The sequence below is a fragment of the Rhinoraja longicauda genome, chromosome 17 (assembly GCF_053455715.1).
Source record: "Rhinoraja longicauda isolate Sanriku21f chromosome 17, sRhiLon1.1, whole genome shotgun sequence".
NCBI classification, from domain to species: Eukaryota; Metazoa; Chordata; class Chondrichthyes; order Rajiformes; family Arhynchobatidae; genus Rhinoraja; species Rhinoraja longicauda.
In genome coordinates, this window is record NC_135969.1 from 34600103 (window position 1) to 34618721 (window position 18619).

Consider the following 18619-nt stretch of genomic DNA (forward strand, 5'->3'; position numbering starts at 1 on the left):
CACGAGGGGCAAATTAGAGAAGCCAATTTACCTACAAACCTGCACGTCTTTGGGTAATGGGAGGAAACCGGAGCATCTGGAAGAAACCCAAGCAGTCACAGGGAGAATGTACAAACACCGCACAGACAGCACCCATAGTCTGGATCGAACTGGGGTCGCTGGCATTGCAAGGCAGCAACTCTACCACTGTGCCGCCCTTGCACTTTGTGTCTTTTTTTTGTTGTAAACCAGCATCTGCAGTTCCTTGTGTCTCTGTGAATACCACTCTGCTGTTCTCAGGAAGTGGTGAGATGTTTTTCATCAACTGCTGGACTTTGACTAAAATTTCCTTTACAACTGGAGAGGGCACTGATTTGCAACGAGTGGAATCCTGTTATGCTCTGGGGCACACAGGAACTGGACTCAAACGCACGACTCACACACACAAGAGTCGATTTGGAGAAAATAAAGGCGTTCTTTAATTTTCACATTAAAGAACACTGCGATTAGAACCAAAAACTCTAAACTTACTCAGCTACCAAAAACATTAGTTACAAAAATTACTTACTAGCTAAACTACGACAGAGCACATGAATCAGAGCACATGAATCACAATACGAACTGGCACAGGACAAAGGGAGGCGTGGACTATATATACATGAGGTAAGGGCACACAGGTGGAAACAATCAAGGCGGGGCTGACAATTACATTGGCAGGAAGTCAAGGGACCTGAAATGAGAATCTAAACACAGAACATGACACAAGACTAACAGATATGACGGGACATTACAGTACCCCCCCCTTTAGGACCGACTCCCGACAGTCCAGGCTGGTCAGGATGAGTCTTGTCAAAGTCCTTGATCAAAGTTTTGTCCAAAATGAAGCTGGCAGGAATCCAGCACCTCTCCTCAGGACCGTAGCCTTCCCAGTCGACCAGAAACTGGTGACCGCGACCTCTCTTGCGGACTGCAAGAAGTGCCTTAACTGTGTAGACCGGACCACCGTCGACGAGCCGGGGGGGTGGAGGGGGCTTGGAGGCGGGCACGAGTGCACTTTCCTTGACCGGTTTTATTTTGCTGACGTGGAATGTAGGGTGAACCCTTAATGACCTGGGGAGTTGTAGACGGACCGAAACAGGGTTAATGACTTTCGAAATGGGAAATGGACCCACGAACCTTGGAGCCAGCTTTCTGGCGTGGACGTGAAGTGGCAAGTCCTTTGTAGACAGCCATACCTTCTGGCCTGGGCGATAATGCGGAGCGGATCTGCGGTGGCGGTCGGCTGCCACTTTCATCCGGGACTGACCCCGGAGTAGAACCCTCCGAGCTCCGTCCCAGATTTGGCGACAGCGTCGGATCATGGCGTGGGCAGAAGGCACCGTCACCTCACCCTCATCAGCCGAGAACAAGGGGGGCTGGTAGCCGTAGGCACACTGGAAGGGTGTGAGTCCCGTGGCAGCCGTAGGAAGCGTGTTGTGTGCGTACTTGACCCAGATGAGATGGTCGCTCCAGGTGGTCTGGTTCTGCGCGATCAGACAGCGCAAGCTGGTCTCGAGCTCCTGGTTCATCCGCTCAGTCTGGCCATTGGATTGCGGATGGTAACCAGAAGACAGGCTGACGGTGGCACCTATGAGGGAACAAAACTCACTCCAAAACTTGGACACAAACTGAGGGCCTCAGTCCGAAACAATGTCTGTAGGGAAACCATGGATACGGAAAACGTGAGACATCATTACCTCTGCCGTCTCTTTGGCAGAGGGGAGCTTGGCCACAGCGATAAAATGTACCATCTTTGAAAATCGGTCTACCACCGTCAGGACAGTTGTGTTACCTTTGGAGGCCGGCAACCCAGTAACAAAGTCAATGGAGATGTGGGACCAGGGCCTCTGAGGGACTGAAATTGGGTGCAGCAGGCCCGCTTGGGCTTGTCTGGAGGGCTTGCTCCTTGCACAGACAGGGCAGGCGGCCACATATTCAGCTACATCCTTATCAAGTGAAGGCCACCAAAAACGCTGTTTAACCACAAAAACAGTTCTCTTGGCACCTGGATGGCATGTGAGCAGGGACGTGTGAGCCCAGTGGATTACCTGGGGGCGCAATGTCACAGGAACAAACAAACAGTTAGTAGGACAGCCACTCGGTGCTGGAGTCTCATCATTAGCCTGCTTCACATCTGTTTCGATCTGCCAAGACACCGCTCCTACCACACGGTTAAGTGGCAGGATGGGTTCGGGTTCTGTGGTATCAGGTTCAGGGTCATAAAGTCGGGACAGGGCGTCTGGTTTTGTGTTCTGGGAACGGGGCCTGTAAGACAGAGAAAAGTTGAACCTACTAAAAAACAGAGTCCATCTGGCCTGACGTGAGTTGAGTCTCTTGGCTTTACGGATGTATTCCAGGTTCTTGTGATCTGTCCATACCAGAAAAGACTGCTCGGCCCCCTCCAGCCAGTGCTTCCACTCCCCCAATGCAGCTCTGACCGCCAGCAGTTCTTTGTTTCCGACATTGTAATTTTTTTCTGCGGGGGTCAACTTACGTGACAGGTAGGCGCAGGGATGAATCCGGTTGTCCTTCTCCGCTCTCTGGGAAAGTACCGCCCCAATCCCCTCGTTGGAGGCATCCACCTCCACAATGAACTGTCTCTGGGGATCTGGGATGGTCAGAACAGGAGCGTTGGTGAACAATGTTTTGAGGCGCTGGAAGGCGGCTTCGGCCTGAGGATTCCACTGGAACTGGGTCTTGGAAGACGTGAGAGAGTGCAGAGGAGCAGCAACAGCACTGAAGTCTCTAATAAAACGTCTGTAAAAGTTTGCAAATCCGAGAAACTGTTGCACCTTCTTTCTGTTAGTGGGGGTGGGCCAATTGGCCACTGCACTGACCTTACCAGGGTCCATCTGGATGTGGTCGGCCGATATAATGTAGCCCAGAAAGGACATTGTGTCTGCGTGGAAGTCGCACTTCTCGGCCTTCACATACAGACGGTTAGCCAAGAGCTTCTGCAACACACATTTGACATGACGCTCATGAGACTGTATGTCTGGAGAGAAGATAAGAATGTCATCAAGGTAGACAAAAACATTGAGAAATTCCCTGAGGACCTCGTTCATAAAAGTTTGGAAGACTGCGGGGGCATTGGTTAACCCGAACGGCATCACCAAATACTCGTAGTGCCCGTTAGGGGTGTTAAACCCAGTTTTCCACTCATCCCCCTCTCTGATTCTCACTAGATGGTATGCATTCCTTAAGTCTAGTTTAGTGAATACTTTGGCTTTGTGCAGCAGTTCAAAAGCAGAAGACATCAAAGGAAGTGGGTAATGATTCTTGATCGTAATCTCGTTTAGGAAGCTGTAATTTATGCAGGGACGAAGTGACCCATCTTTCTTGCCCACAAAGAAAAACCCCGCGCCTGCTGCCGAGGAGGACGGGCGAATAATGCCCGTCCTCAGGGAGGACTCAATGTACTCATCCATCGCCTTCCTCTCGGGGCCGGATATGGAGTACAGTCGCCCCTTGGGAATAGGGGCCCCCGGCAGCAGGTTGATAGCGCAGTCGAAAGGTCGATGAGGAGGTAGGGTGGTGGCCCTGGACTTGTTGAACACCTCCTTCAGTTCATGGTAACAGGGTGGAACCTTCGACAGATCGGGATAGTCATCATCATCATTAGAAATCTTTATTTAGACAATAGACAATAGGTGCAGGAGTAGGCCATTCAGCCCTTCGAGCCAGCACCGCCATTCAATGCGATCATGGCTGATCACTCTCAATCAGTACCCCGTTCCTGCCTTCTCCCCATACCCCCTCACTCTGCTATCCTTAAGAGCTCTATCCAGCTCTCTCTTGAAAGCATCCAACGAACTGGCTTCCACTGCCTTCTGAGGCAGAGAATTCCACACCTTCACCACCCTCTGACTGAAAAAGTTCTTCCTCATCTCCGTTCTAAATGGCCTACCCCTTATTCTTAAACTGTGGCCCCTTGTTCTGGACTCCCCCAACATTGGGAACATGTTATCTGCCTCTAATGTGTCCAATCCCCTAATTATCTTATATGTTTCAATATGTTTCAATTCAGATTTAAGAACATTTATTCCCAAAACCGCCCCGATCTTCCCGTAACTCATCCCTTTGTTCACTGGTTCAACAAGACATGATTGTGTGCACTCACCCCCCCCATCGTCTGATCTTACCAGATCGCCAATCAATCTGAGGATTGTGTTTCTGCAGCCAAGGGAAACCAAAGACCAAGGGATGTTGAGCTGAGTCAAACAAGTGAAAAGACATTATCTCCACATGGTTAGCATTGAACATGACTTTGACAGGTTCTGTACGATGAGTTATCTCAAACAACTGACGTCCATCTAAAGCGCTCGCCACAATAGGTTGCAACAAGGGCACAGATTTAACCTTACACGATCGAGCTAGAGTCCAGTCCATGAGACTCTCGTCGGCTCCGGAGTCGATCAAAACCCCCCCGAGTCACAATTTGCTGATTCAGAGTGAGGGTGGCCTGTGTCAGAGGTCGAGGAGGTAAGTCCGAAACAGGGAATTGGCTCACCAGTGTCCTCCTTTTCACTGGTGAGCCACCCCCTTTTACCAAGCAGTCGGCCAGACGGTGTCCTTGTTGACCGCAGTAAAAGCAGGCTCCGTCCTTCAGGTGGCGCTGTCGCTGCTCCGGAGTCAGCCTGGTTCGTCCTAGCTGCATGGGTTCCTCCGACGGCTGAGAGGACGCTGTTTTCTCCGGCCAGCGATGGACAGGGAACGATGACTTCTTCGGTGTGAAGGACCCGGAGGAGCGCCCCTGGTGATTGGGAGGACGATCAGCAGCCTGGTGTCTTTCCTTTTCCTTTATCCGGTTATCGACACGAATAGCCCTGGTAATTAATGTCTCTAGATCACTGGGTAACTCAAAAGGTGAAAGTCTGTCCTTTATAGCCTCCGACAACCCATTCACGAATGCATCCACTTGTGCAGGCATATTCCACCCACTGTCTGTTGCAAGGGTTTGGAAGTCAATGGCATAGTCTATCACTGGGCGAGTGTTCTGTTTTAGCTGCAGTAAGACTCGGGAAGCTTCCTTAGCAGAGGAAGTGTGATCAAAAATACTGCTAAATGTTCTTTGGAAGAGGTCTAGATCCTGACAGACTGTGGAGCCCTGAGACCGCTCCGCAGTGGCCCATGCTGCGCTCGTCCCGTCAAATGGGACACAATAAATGCTACCCTGGCCTGGTCTGAGGGGAAGTGTGCAGGGTTATGCTTGAAGTGGAGATAACATTGTACAAGGAATGATCTACAATTCTCCGAGTCTCCAGAGAACTTATCTGGTGAAGCCAGGCGTAGAATCAGCGTGGGGTTCGCAGGCGTGGCCGGAACAGCAGGCGGATGGCCAGCTGAAGGTTCAACGTGAGCCAGTGGAGAAGCTGCCGAGGTTGGGTCGAGACGAGCCAGAACCTGATGGAGTTGTACAGCGAGGTGGTTAATCTGGGTCGTCACTGATGACTGGAACTCGCCTTGTCTATCGTTCAGCTCGCGCACCCCGTGACTGACTGAGCGCAGCTGCTCCTCCTGGTGCTGGATCTTAGTGCCCTGGTTGGCAAGGGCTGATTTCCAAATCTTAGAGTCGGCTGAGTCCATATTAAGGCCAGTTCGTTCTGTTATGCTCTGGGGCACACAGGAACTGGACTCAAACGCACGACTCACACACAAGAGTCAATTTGGAGAAAATAAAGGCGTTCTTTAATTTTCACATTAAAGAACACTGCGATTCGAACCAAAAACTCTAACTTACTCAGCTACAAAAACATTAGTTACAAAAATTACTTACTAGCTATACTACGACTGAGAGCACATGAATCACAATACGAACTGGCACAGGACAAAGGGAGGTGTGGACTATATATACATGAGGTAAGGGCACACAGGTGGAAACAATCAAGGCGGGGCTGACAATTACAATGGCAGGAAGTCAAGGGACCTGAAATGAGAATCTAAACACAGAACATGACACAAGACTAACAGATATGACGGGACATTACAAATCTAGGAGTGTGTTCACATTTGAGGAATGTACCTTCACACATTTTGCATTAGCATTCAAATCGGCACATCTGTTACTTGCTGACAGATATTCAATCGAACTCCCGATTGAAAGATTATAATTATGGGAACTTCTTCATGATTTACTTTGAAAACAGCATTTTTGCTTTAGATCCCACCTCATACGTCTAGCAGTTGCTCTGAAAGGATTAATTAAATGAAGGCACAGTGAAACCATTCAGCCATTGTATCAGCCATCATGGTGTTGCATGGCACAGGAGGATGGAATGGCCAATGAGCCATCTGTTGCTCCTTCTTTGATATTTTATTTTGTATATATTTGATTTATTGAAAGATACAACATGAAAACTGGTCCTTCTGTCCACCAATGCCCACGCGGACCATCGATCGCCCGTTCATACACATTCTATGTTATCCCACTTTTTGCATGGATTCACCTTGATGTGTATCGGGACAAATGGCTTATCCGCTCCTGTTTGATGCAACATTTTCTGCAATGTTTATTTTTCTTCTAATCCAGCTAAGGGTGCGATGGTGGCACAGCGGCAGAGTTGCAGCCTTACAACGCCAGGGTTCGATCCTGACTATAGGCGCCGCCTGTATGGAGTTTGTACGTTTTACCCGTGACCGCGTGGGTTTTCTCTGGGTGTTCTGGTTTCCTCCCACATTCCAAAGAAGTGCTGGTTTGTAGGTTTAATTGGCTTTGGTAAAGACTGTAAATTGTCGGATTTTGCATGTAGGATTGTGCTAGTGTATGGGGATCGCTGGTCGGCGCGGACTCAGTGGGCCAAAGGGCCTGTTTCCGCGCTGTTTCTCTAAACTAAACTAAGCATATTTTGCAATGTATTTTCCTATCAGTTGTCAGAAAAAGACAATTCAACTGACAATAACATGGATAGCGGTAGTCTTGCATGAATGTTTGCTTTCACTGTGTCTCTTGTTCATACCCATTAGAGGACCTTTACCATTTTGCACGCAGCTGCTATTTTACCAATTAAAACACAACCATTGCAAAACAGAACATAGACACACAACCAGACAGGGAAATTATGCAGTTCTTGGGGTATTCAATTAGGGTAATGATTTCTGGCACTTTTTAAAAGCTCGTAAGATAGGAAACAATTTGTTATGTGTCCTGGATTGCATTATCAATTTTGATTTAATTATGGTGTTGGTTTGTATGTGGAAACACTAAAATCCATCAAACTCTGTAAAAAATAAACTCTTAAAATAAATAAAGCAGAAGTTTCGAAGGATCTACGTGAGATAATGTTAATGCAGGAAGTACGTGAGTGTCATTGATATTCATATATTAAAATCAAAATGCGTTGGAGGAGGTTAATTAGCAGACAGTATAGGTGCAGTTTTCCGCACTGGGTAGCTGTCAGTTTCAATGAATCCTATCAGATTTATTCCTCCCTTCCCTCTTAATTCTGTGTGTGAGTGTGTGTAAGGGTGTGTCTGTGTATGTTGTGAGAAACAAGTACATTTTGCATTGATGTGTGGTATCGGGTATTAGGGGCTGCACGGTGGCGTAGCGGTAGAGCTACTGCCTTACAGCACCAGAGACCCAGGTTCAATCCTGATTACGGGTGCTGTCTGTAGGGAGTTTGTACGTTCCCACTGTGACCTGTGTGAGTTTTCTCCGAGATCTTCGGTTTCCTCCCACGCTCCAAAGGCGCACAGGTTTGTAGATTAATTGGCTTGGTGTAAATGCAAAAATGTCCCCAGTGTGTGTGTGTGTGTGTAGGATAGCATTAATGTGCGGGGACCGCTGGTCAGTGTGGACTCAATGGGCTGAAGGGCCTGTTTCTGCGCTGTATCTCTAAACTAAACTAAAACTAAGTGGGTAGTACACAATGAAAGTGCTTCATCAAAGATATTGACATGATTCAAATTAGACCCTGAATCTCACATTCATCACACCAGTCAGCTGTCGATGGCCCTCCACCCCTCCGGCCTACAACACTGGAGTTTTGGGAAACTCCCACAGTAAGCCAGGGAAGAGGCAGTGGGAGGAAGAATGAACCAAACAGATACCAGCCTCCTCTACTGTCCTGGAGCCAGTAGGAGCACTTACACTTGGACAATGACCTCCAGCTGCTCAGTAAAGACTGCTGCGTGGGAAAGAACTGCAGATGCCGGTTTAAACTGAATAATAGACATTTAAAAAACTGGAGTAACTCAGTGGGTGAGACAGCATCTTAATAGAAAAGGAATAGGTGATGTTTTGGGTTGAGACATTTCCTCAGACTGGGAGCCAGGGGAGAAGAAATCGAGAGGAAAAGGAATGGGTCGACTGGGCTTATATTCACTGGAATTTAGAAGAATGAGAGGGGATCTTACAGAAAGATATAAAATTATAAAACATATACAACCACTTGAGTGGGGGAGGGATGGAGAGAGGGAGGGAATGCATGGGTTACTTGAAGTTAGAGAAATCAATATTCATACCGCTGGATTGCAAGCTGCCCAAGCGAAATATGTGATGCTGTCCTTCCAATTTGCATTTGGCCTCACTCTGACAATGGAGGTCAGTGTGGGAATGGGAAGGGTGATTAAAGTGTTTGCCAACTGGGAGATACTTTTCTCCAGAGATGCTATCTGACCCGCTGAATTACTCCAGCTTTTTTGTATCTGTAAAGACTGCTGTTTGTCCATTGAAAACCTGGAATACACAGAATGTATTCTCCATCCAAATGTTATCCAGTTTAATATGAGTTGAGTTGAGTTGAGTTGAGTTTATCATCATGTGGACGGAGGTACAGTGAACAGCTTCTCCTGTGTGGTTAAGTTCACAAGGTCATAAGTGACAGGAGTAGAATTAGGCCATTTGGCCCATCAAGTCTACACTGCCATTCAATCATGGCTGATCTATCTCTCCGTCCGAACCACATTTTCCTGCCTTCTGGAGCGATTGGGCTTGTATACACTGGAATTTAGAAGGATGAGGGGGGATCTTATTGAAACATATAAGATAATTAGGGGATTGGACACATTAGAGGCAGGAAACATGTTCCCAATGTTGGGGGAGTCCAGAACAAGGGGCCACAGTTTAAGAATAAGGGGTAGGCCGTTTAGAACGGAGATGAGGAAGAACTTTTTCAGTCAGAGAGTGGTGAAGGTGTGGAATTCTCTGCCTCAGAAGGCAGTGGAGGCCAGTTCGTTGGATGCTTTCAAGAGAGAGCTGGATAGAGCTCTTAAGGATAGCGGAGTGAGGGGGTATGGGGAGAAGGCAGGAACGGGGTACTGATTGAGAGTGATCAGCCATGATCGCATTGAATGGCGGTGCTGGCTCGAAGGGCTGAATGGCCTACTCCTGCACCTATTGTCTATTGTCTATTGTCTATTGTCTATTGTCTATTCTCCCCAAACCCTCTGATACCTGTACTAATCAACAATCTATCTATCTCTGCCTTATAAATATTAACTGACTTGGCCTATACAGCCTTCTGTGGCAAAGAATTCCACAGATTCACCACTCTCTGACTAAATAAATTTCTCCTCATCTGCTTCCTAAAAGAATGTCCTTTAATTCTATAGGAAAATAACTGCAGATGCTGGTACAAATCGAAGATATCACAAAATGCTGGAGTAACTCAGCAGGTCAGGCAGCATCTTGGAGAAAAGGAATGGGTGACGTTTCGGGTCGAGACCCTTGAAGGGTCTCGACCCGAAACATCACCCATTCCTTCTCTCCAAGATGCTGCCTGACCTGCTGAGTTACTCCAGCATTTTGTGATACCTCCTTTAATTCTAAGGCTATGACCTCTCTCCATCCTCTCCACATCCACTCTATCCAAGCCTTTCACTATTGTGTAGGTTTCAATGAGGTAACCAATGTGCTTAACCAGTCAGCAGAAAGACAATACATGATTACAATTGAGCCATTCACAGTTTGCAGATACCTGATAAAGGGAATAACCTGATTAACGATTCGTACACGATTCTTCTTCTTCTTGCGTTTGAGGCAGCAGAAATTATGTAACACCCTCCAGGCGCTGTAGCCAGTGCAATGTGCTGTTGACGACGGCCGTGAGGTTTACCCCTCCACCAGGGGGACGGAGGACAGTGCAGTCGAAAATGACGTGCTGCGCTGTTTGCTGGTCTGCTCACACACACAGGCTGCTGATGGACGCAACCCCCAACGATGCATGTTGGTGTTGAACCGGCCGACCCCTGTGCGGAGCCGGTTCTGGGCGACCCACTCTTTGCGGGGCATGTCCGAGCCGGGTGGGGCTGTGGTGTTCGGTGCGACAGTGAATTGAGGAGGTGGCGATGTCTGTCCCAGCTGGTTCTCCATGCTCCTAGTATGTTGAAACCGGAGCCACAGAGAGTCGCTGCATGACGGGAGAAAGGGTGACGAGATGACAGGCGTTGAGGTCCCAGTTGCTGTGAATCCTGGGCGAGGTGGTGCAAAGGATGTTTGGCGTCTGATGGGGCCTCGCACACCAGCCTATGAGTGAAGAACTCTCTGCGAAGCTTGGCGGGTGTGATACCTGCGAGCACCGGCAGGAGATCCGTTGGAGTAGGGCGTAGGCAGCCAGTGATGATCGGCATGGTGTCATTGAGGGTGGCGTCTAGCTTGCTGGTATGAGCGCTGCGGCACCATGCTGGGGCGGCGTACACAGCGGCGCTGCACGATAAACTCCAGTAAAATCCGATCAGAGATTCAATGAGGTAGATAATAGCTGAGGACTGGTCTCTAGTTGTTGGTAATAATAATAATAATAATACATTTTATTTATATAGCGCTTTTCATATACTCAAAGACGCTTTACAGAGATTTTGAGAACATAGGGAAATGAATAAATAGATAAATAAGTAAATAAATAAATGAACAGAGAAAGGAGACAGAAGGTGAGGTGACCTTCAGTGGTTGAAGGCAGTACTGAACAGATGAGACTTCAGCGATGTTTTGAATGTGGTGAGTGTGGGGGAGTCTCTAACGGTTTGGGGTAGTGAGTTCCATAGGGTGGGAGCAGCGATGGAGAAAGCCCTGTCCCCCCAGGATCTGAGTTTAGTCCGGATGTGGGGGGATAGGAGATTGGCAGCGGCAGAGCGGAGGGTGCAGGTGGGAGTGTGCCTGTGGAGGAGGTCGGTCAGGTAGGATGGGGCCAGGTTATGGAGGGCTTTGTAGGTTATGAGGAGGATTTTGTACTGGATTCTCTGGGGGATGGGGAGCCAGTGGAGTTTATAAAGGATGGGGGTGATATGGTCACGGATCGAGGTGTGTGTGAGTAGACGGGCAGCGGAGTTTTGAATGTATTGAAGTTTATTGATGATTTTTGAGGGTGCGCCATAGAGGAGGCTGTTGCAGTAGTCCAGACAGGAGGTGATGAAGGAGTGGATGAGGGTTTCTGCAGGTAGGATCAGTTGGTTCAGTTGGTAGGATCATGTTGGGCTGAAGCAGTGGGGTATCTAGGGTATGGCAGGTATGGCACGTGGCCTGGGCGCCACTGGAAGGGGGCGCCACAGAGCAGTTTCTATTAACTCCAGCTGCTCACCTTGTGATTGGCCCTCGCCTCCTGCTTTCCCTTTGGATACAGAGGTCGCTGGTTGGCCATTGGCCGGGCGGGGGGAGGGGGGGCGCAGCAGTGCGCTCCCGGGGAGCCCAGAGAACATGCAGCGGGGGAATATTTAAACCGCTGCCAGAGGATCCCCAGACAGGTGACTGTGCAAAAAACTCTGAAGAAGGTCAGAAAAAACTCAGTCTGAAGAAGGGTCTCGACCCGAAACGTCACCCATTCCTTCTCTCCTGAGATGCCTCCTGACCCGCTGAGTTACTCCAGCATTGTGTGCAAAAAACAATATAGATATGAACGAAAGGAATAGCAGAGTAAACAGCAGCTCCCTGTACATGCAGGTTGGACCAGTGACAGGGGAGGGGAGCAGCACCTTGTACATGCAGGTTGGACCAGTGACAGGGGAGGGGGGCAGCACCCTGTACATGCAGGTTGGACCAGTGACAGGGGAGGGGGGCAGCACCCTGTACATGCAGGTTGGACCAGTGACAGGGGAGGGGTGCAGCACCTTGTACATGCAGGTTGGACCAGTGACAGGGGAGGGGAGCAGCACCTTGTACATGCAGGTTGGACCAGTGACAGGGGAGGGGGGCAGCACCTTGTACATGCAGGTTGGACCAGTGACAGGGGAGGGGGGCAGCACCTTGTACATGCAGGTTGGACTAGTTATAGGGCAGGGGAGCAGCACCTTGTACATGCAGGTTGGACCAGTGACAGGGGAGGGGTGCAGCACCTTGTACATGCAGGTTGGACTAGTTATAGGGCAGGGGAGCAGCACCTTGTACATGCAGGTTGGACCAGTGACAGGGGAGGGGTGCAGCACCTTGTACATGCAGGTTGGACCAGTGACAGGGGAGGGGGGCAGCACCTTGTACATGCAGGTTGGACCAGTGACAGGGGAGGGGTGCAGCACCTTGTACATGCAGGTTGGACCAGTGACAGGGGAGGGGTGCAGCACCTTGTACATGCAGGTTGGACCAGTGACAGGGGAGGGGAGCAGCACGTTGTACATGCAGGTTGGACCAGTGACAGGGGAGGGGTGCAGCACCTTGTACATGCAGGTTGGACTAGTTATAGGGCAGGGGAGCCACTGAGCACTTCAACATCACAAATTAATTCAACATTCATGTGTTCTTGCATATCTTTCATTTGCACCGTCCATGGAGTCCAGCGACTTGGGTGAAAAAGATCATTGCAACTTGTCATTGCCCGTTGTGAATTTGCGATTTTCTTTCTTGTCAAGACATGTCTGTTTTTTTTTTGCCTACCTCTCTTTTTGCTGCTTTTCGCCTACCTCTCTTTTCAAAAAAATAAGTTTTAATGTTTGTGTGATTTTCAAATGCAAAAGGTGCAGTGAAACAAAATAAGGTGCATTTGCCTGCTGAAGCGACCTGTGTGTTGAATTATGGAGTGGATGTGTGATTCACTGGGTTGCAAAACTTCGCAACAGTTCTTGTGAAAGGGTGTTGTAACTGTTTTTGTTCCCTCCTTCACCTCCCCCAGTCGACATTAATAGTGTATAAATTAGTGGACATCTTCCCCATTAAGTGCATCCACGGTTTCTCGGTTGCATTTAACGTTACGTTAGCCAATTAAAGTTAGATTGCAAAACATAAGAATAGTCCTTCTAAAATTACAGCACTGCAAATTCCACCACATCTGTGTGTTAAGTAGTGGTCTGAGATAGACAATAGACAATAGGTGCAGGAGGAGGCCATTCGGCCCTTCGAGCCAGCACCGCCATTCAATGTGATCATGGCTGATCATTCTCAATCAGTACCCCGTTCCTGCCTTCTCCCCATACCCCCCTGACTCCGCTATCTTTAAGAGCTCTATCTAGCTCTCTCTTGAATACATTCAGAGAATTGTCCTCCACTGCCTTCTGAGGCAGAGAATTCCACAGATTCACAACTCTCTGACTGAAAAAGCTTTTCCTCATCTCCGTTCTAAATGGCCTACCCCTTATTCTTAAACTGTGGCCCTTTGTTCTGGACTCCCCCAACATTGGGAACATGTTTCCTGCCTCTAACGTGTCCAACCCTTTAATAATCTTATACGTTTCGATAAGATAGCAAACATGTCTGTGTTGCTTGACTTGTATTTTTGAGCTGATATGATGGTAAAGTTATCTAAGAGATGGGTGTCAGATGTTTGGACACGAGGGCAATTTCAGTGCTTGCCACAGGCGCTATTTTCCGCAGATACGCCTCTGGGCCGAAGGGCCTGTTTCCGTGCTGTGTGGCTCTGTGACCTGATTTTTTTTCCCACTGCTATTTTCCTTGCAGTTCCGCTGGCAAGCTGCCAACAGCCAACTTGCCGAGATGCATGCTATTTGGGCAAGGGCACTCCACAGGATGAAAGGCTTCCGGAGGAGAGAAAAAAAATTGACCTTTTCATTCTAAGTGACATTGGTTTTAATTTTCATTTAATTAGCTGTAATATAGTGGCTGAAAGTGCCTGGGCTCCTTATGGTGAATGAGATTCCAGTGCAATTATGTGATCTCATTGCATGTCAGCCTGCAGTTTGTTTTTTGGGTTTAAAAAGTGACAGATGTAATCAAGCAGACAGAACACGAGCCAGTTCGGCATTAACATAATTTTTTTTCTAAGACCCGTCAATGTCAGGAGAGAATTACGCTCCCGAATATGACTCAATATTTATATTTCAAACAATGCTGTATCTCAAACTGAAAGAATTGCAGCAAATCTTCGAGCATTTCCACCCAAGTAACGTCAAAGAAACTGCTAACTCTGAATGTAACGTGATATCCGGGCTGTGTTGCTTTTGCCTCGGAGCTGTCAGTTTGTGGAGAGGATGGGGTTTGAAGTGCAGCTGACTGTCAAATTCCAGTTACTGACATGTGGACTTGGATTTTAGCCAGGAGGTGATTTCTGAGCCTTTTGAAGTTAGTGATTAGGGAGGATGTGGTTTTGCTCAATTAGGAGACCGAGAGGAAAACTCAAAGAAAGGCTTTATGTTATGGTCCCGGTTACTCATTTAACTTTTCCAAAGTGCTTTACAGATATTTTTCAATTGTAATAGAGTCACACAATGTGGAAAGAATCCCTTCGGCCCAACATTGAAGGTGGCACAGTGGTGTGGATGGTAGAGTTCTCTGTGTTCTGGGGCTTGGGGAAGCTGGTTCGAATTAGAGTGGCTCATAATATTTAAACAGCCAAACTTCATCGCTCTGGTAGGTTGCTGCACATGCCTCATTTTGTTTCCATTAAAACAGACAGTGGGAAGGTTTAAGGTGGATTTGGTTTCTTTAGTTTAGTTTAGTTTAGAGATGCAGCCTTTCAACAGGCCCTTCAACCCACAGAGTTCGCGCCGACCAGCGATCCCTGCACAATAACACTATCCTACACACACTTGGGACAATTTTGGAGTGCGGGAGGAAACCGAAGATCTGGGAGAAAACCCACAAAATCATGGGGAGAACGTACAAACTCCGTACAGACAGCAACCGTAGTCGGGATTGAACCTGGGTCTTTTCGAGGTATTTTGCTTTTGATGCAACTTATCATATGTTGAAAGACTGGAGCGACTAGGTTTGTATACACTGGAATTTAGAAGGATGAGAGGAGATCTTATCGAAACGTATAAGATTATTAAGGGGTTGGACACGTTAGAGGCAGGAAACATGTTCCCAATGTTGGGGGAGTCCAGAACAAGGGGCCACAGTTTAAGAATAAGGGGTAGGCCATTTAGAACTGAGATGAAGAAAAACTTTTTCAGTCAGAGAGTTGTGAATCTGTGGAATTCTCTGCCTCAGAAGGCAGTGGAGGACAATTCTCTCAATGCATTCAAGAGAGAGCTGGATAGAGCTCTTAAGGATAGCGGCGTCAGGGGGTATGGGGAGAAGGCAGGAACGGGGTACTGATTGAGAATGATCAGCCATGATCACATTGAATGGCGGTGCTAGCTCGAAGGGCCGAATGGCCTCCTCCTGCACCTATTGTCTATTGTCTATTGTCTATTGTCAATTTCTGGGAGTTCAGGTACAGCACATAATTAATCACCAATAAAGCAGGAGATGGAATTTAGATTAACCTGATCTCTGTAATTAGAGGAAATCTGATTAGTAACAAGTTTCTTGTAATTTGTTGAGGGAGCAATCTTTTGAGTTACAACTTGACAAACATTACCGCAGACATGAAGAATATTTCCTCTTTTCAGTAACCTTCAGATGCTCGTTGTGATATGTCCAGACATGTAGCTCCCTGTACCTATCAACAGCGCCCAAAGGCAAAGACGTCTGATTTGTTAAGGTCAAATAAGGAAAATCAACTCCTCTAATCGGAAAGATTTACCATGGTGACGCCACCGAGTGTATGGATTCAACACGCCAGTCTCTGTGGCAGCGTTGTCAGTGCTCAACTCATGAAAATAGCAGCAATAGAATGTCATTGTGGGTTTCCTGCTCAGGAACAGGAAGCACACAGGAAATGTCACCCTGAGGGGGGGAGGGAGGGGGTCGAGAGGAGGGGGAGGGGGAGAAGGAAGGGGAAAGTGGGGAAGGAGGAGGGAGGAGGGGGGGGGTGGGGAGAGGGGGAAAGGGAAGGAGGAAGGGATGGAGAGTGAGAGGGGGAGAGGGAGAGGGTGAAGGGAAGGGGAGATGGGGAAGGAGGAGGGGGAGTGAGGGGGAGGGAGAGGGAGAGGGGGATGGGAAGAGGGAGGGTGAGGGAGAGGGGGGAGGGCAGAGGGGGAGGGTGGAGGGAAAGGGAGAGGGGGAAGTGAAGGGGGAGGGTGGGGGGGAGTAGGGAGGGAGCATGGGTGGTTGGTGATGATGGTGGAGGAGATAGTCTTTCTTACTCCACCATGGTTAGGAAAGGAATTCAGCTACACTCCTATTTTTGGCACCAAATCCAATATAGTGCAGCCTCCACAATAAGTGTTTTAATGTTTTAGATGATAAACTGGAGTCGTTTAACACTGCGGCACGGTGGCGCAGCGGTAGAGTTGCTGCCTTACAGCGCCAGAGACCCGGGTTCGATCCTGACTAAGGGTACTGTCTGTATGGAGTTTGTACGTTCTCTGTGACCTGCCTGGGTTTTCTCCAGGTGCTCCGGTTTCCCCCCCACACTCCAAAGACGTACAGGTTTGTAGGTTAATTGGCTTCAGTATAATTGAAAATTGTCCCTAGTGTGTGTTGGATAGTGTCAGTGTGTGGGGATTGCTGGTCGGCGCGGACTCGGTGGGCCGAAGGGCCTGTTTCCGCAATGTAACCTCAAAACTAAACTAAACTAAACACCCATGAAATCATAACAAAATGATGTGCTGCAGATCTGAATCTTATGGTCTCTGAAGTGTGACTACATGGTGCACTGCTCCTCTGTTGAAACTGAAAGGTTTTGGCTATTTTATCAGCGGCTTTCTCAAAAGGGTTAACAGTGTTTAATTGTCACATGTATGGAACAATGAAATACTTACCTGCAGCAGCTTAACAGGTCTAAACGCAATGCGCGCAGATAAATACATAATAAATTAAAAAAATTAATAAATGAATAACCGTAATACTGGTACAAAAAAAATAACAAAGTCTATCGTGCGACCAAAGACAGTCTCTAAAAGTCCACGTGTAGGAAGGAACTGCAGGTGCTGGTTTTCACTGAAGATAGGCACAATATACTGGAGTAACTCAGCAGGACAGGCAGCATCTCTGGAGAGAAGGAATGGGTGACATTTCGGGTCGAGACCCTTCTTCAAGTTCATGGTTGCTTACTTTGGTGTTGCGCGGTATTCAGGAGCCTGATGATTGTTGGGAAGAAGCTGGTCTTGAACCTGGAGGCCACAGTTTTCAGGCTTCTGTACCTTCTTCCCGATGGCAGGAGGAGTATGAGAGCCTGGATAGGACGGTGTGAGTCTCTGGTGGCAGCAGCTGAAGGTGAGGCTCGTTCATCTCTCAACGTTGAATAGAGAGTAGGATTATCAAGGCAACGCATCAGGTTTCTGCATCAACGCACAACATCAATCTGAAAAAAAGATGTTTGAACATCTGCTATGTACAGCTGCATTTAAAGCTGTTCCCTCCATTAGGTGCACTCATCTCTGAGCACCTTTACTCCTGCAGTGTTTTTAGAGTGTTTGCTGTAATGTGAGATCTGTCACCAAAATCAGTGTTTGATGGAGATCAATTAATGGACTTGCAAGTGTGGGCGACACAATGGTGCAGTGGTCGAGTTGCTGCCTCACAGCGCCTGAGACCCAGGTTCGATCCTGACTACGAGTTTGTACATTCTCCCTGTGGCCGTGTGGGGTTTTTTCCGGGTGCTCCGGTTTCCTCCTACATTTCAAAGAAGTGCAGGTTTGTAGGTTAATTGGCTTCTGTAAATTGGCCCTAGGATAGAACTAGTGTATAGCAGAATGCTAGTTGGTGCAGACTCAGTGGGCCGGAAGGCCTGTTTCCATGCTGTATCTCTAAATTAAGCTAAACTAAACTAAACTAAACTAAACTAAACTAAACTAAAGACTATGGCTGAGCTTTAATGGCTCCTAACTTTTCTCAGCTTCACCATTCCATTTCTATTACTTTAACCATGCCATTAGTTTGGGTAGAACTGACGTGGGTTTTAAGTTAGATCGTACTAATCAGTCTCAGTCTGAGGCTCCCATCTGAACCATTGCACAATCTCCCTTTGTCTTGTGAAAATGAAACATGAAAGGGGACACAGAGACACGGAGGCCGGGTTAGATTTTGCTTCATGTGTTTCTGGTTATGAGGAGTGTAGACTTTCTACTTTGACTGTGTTCAACAAATAATACACTTTCATTTGTGCTAAAGACTCTGGTTTAAATTATTGGTGCAGTTATGTTTCATTATATCTACATAATCAGTCAAAAAGAGCAGTGTGGTGATGTTGCTTTCATGAATAACGCTCCTGGACTGAGCACGGTGCAGGTTGATTAGAGCGCTCCACTTCTTTAGATTTAATTTACCAGACTGGAGGAAACCGCCACCATTTTGACCTTCATTATTTTTCCCTTACTTTCAGGAATAATTTTCTTTTCAGCTCTACCCCTTTTCTTTGTTTAGTTTAGAGATACATGTTGATGTCTCAACAGT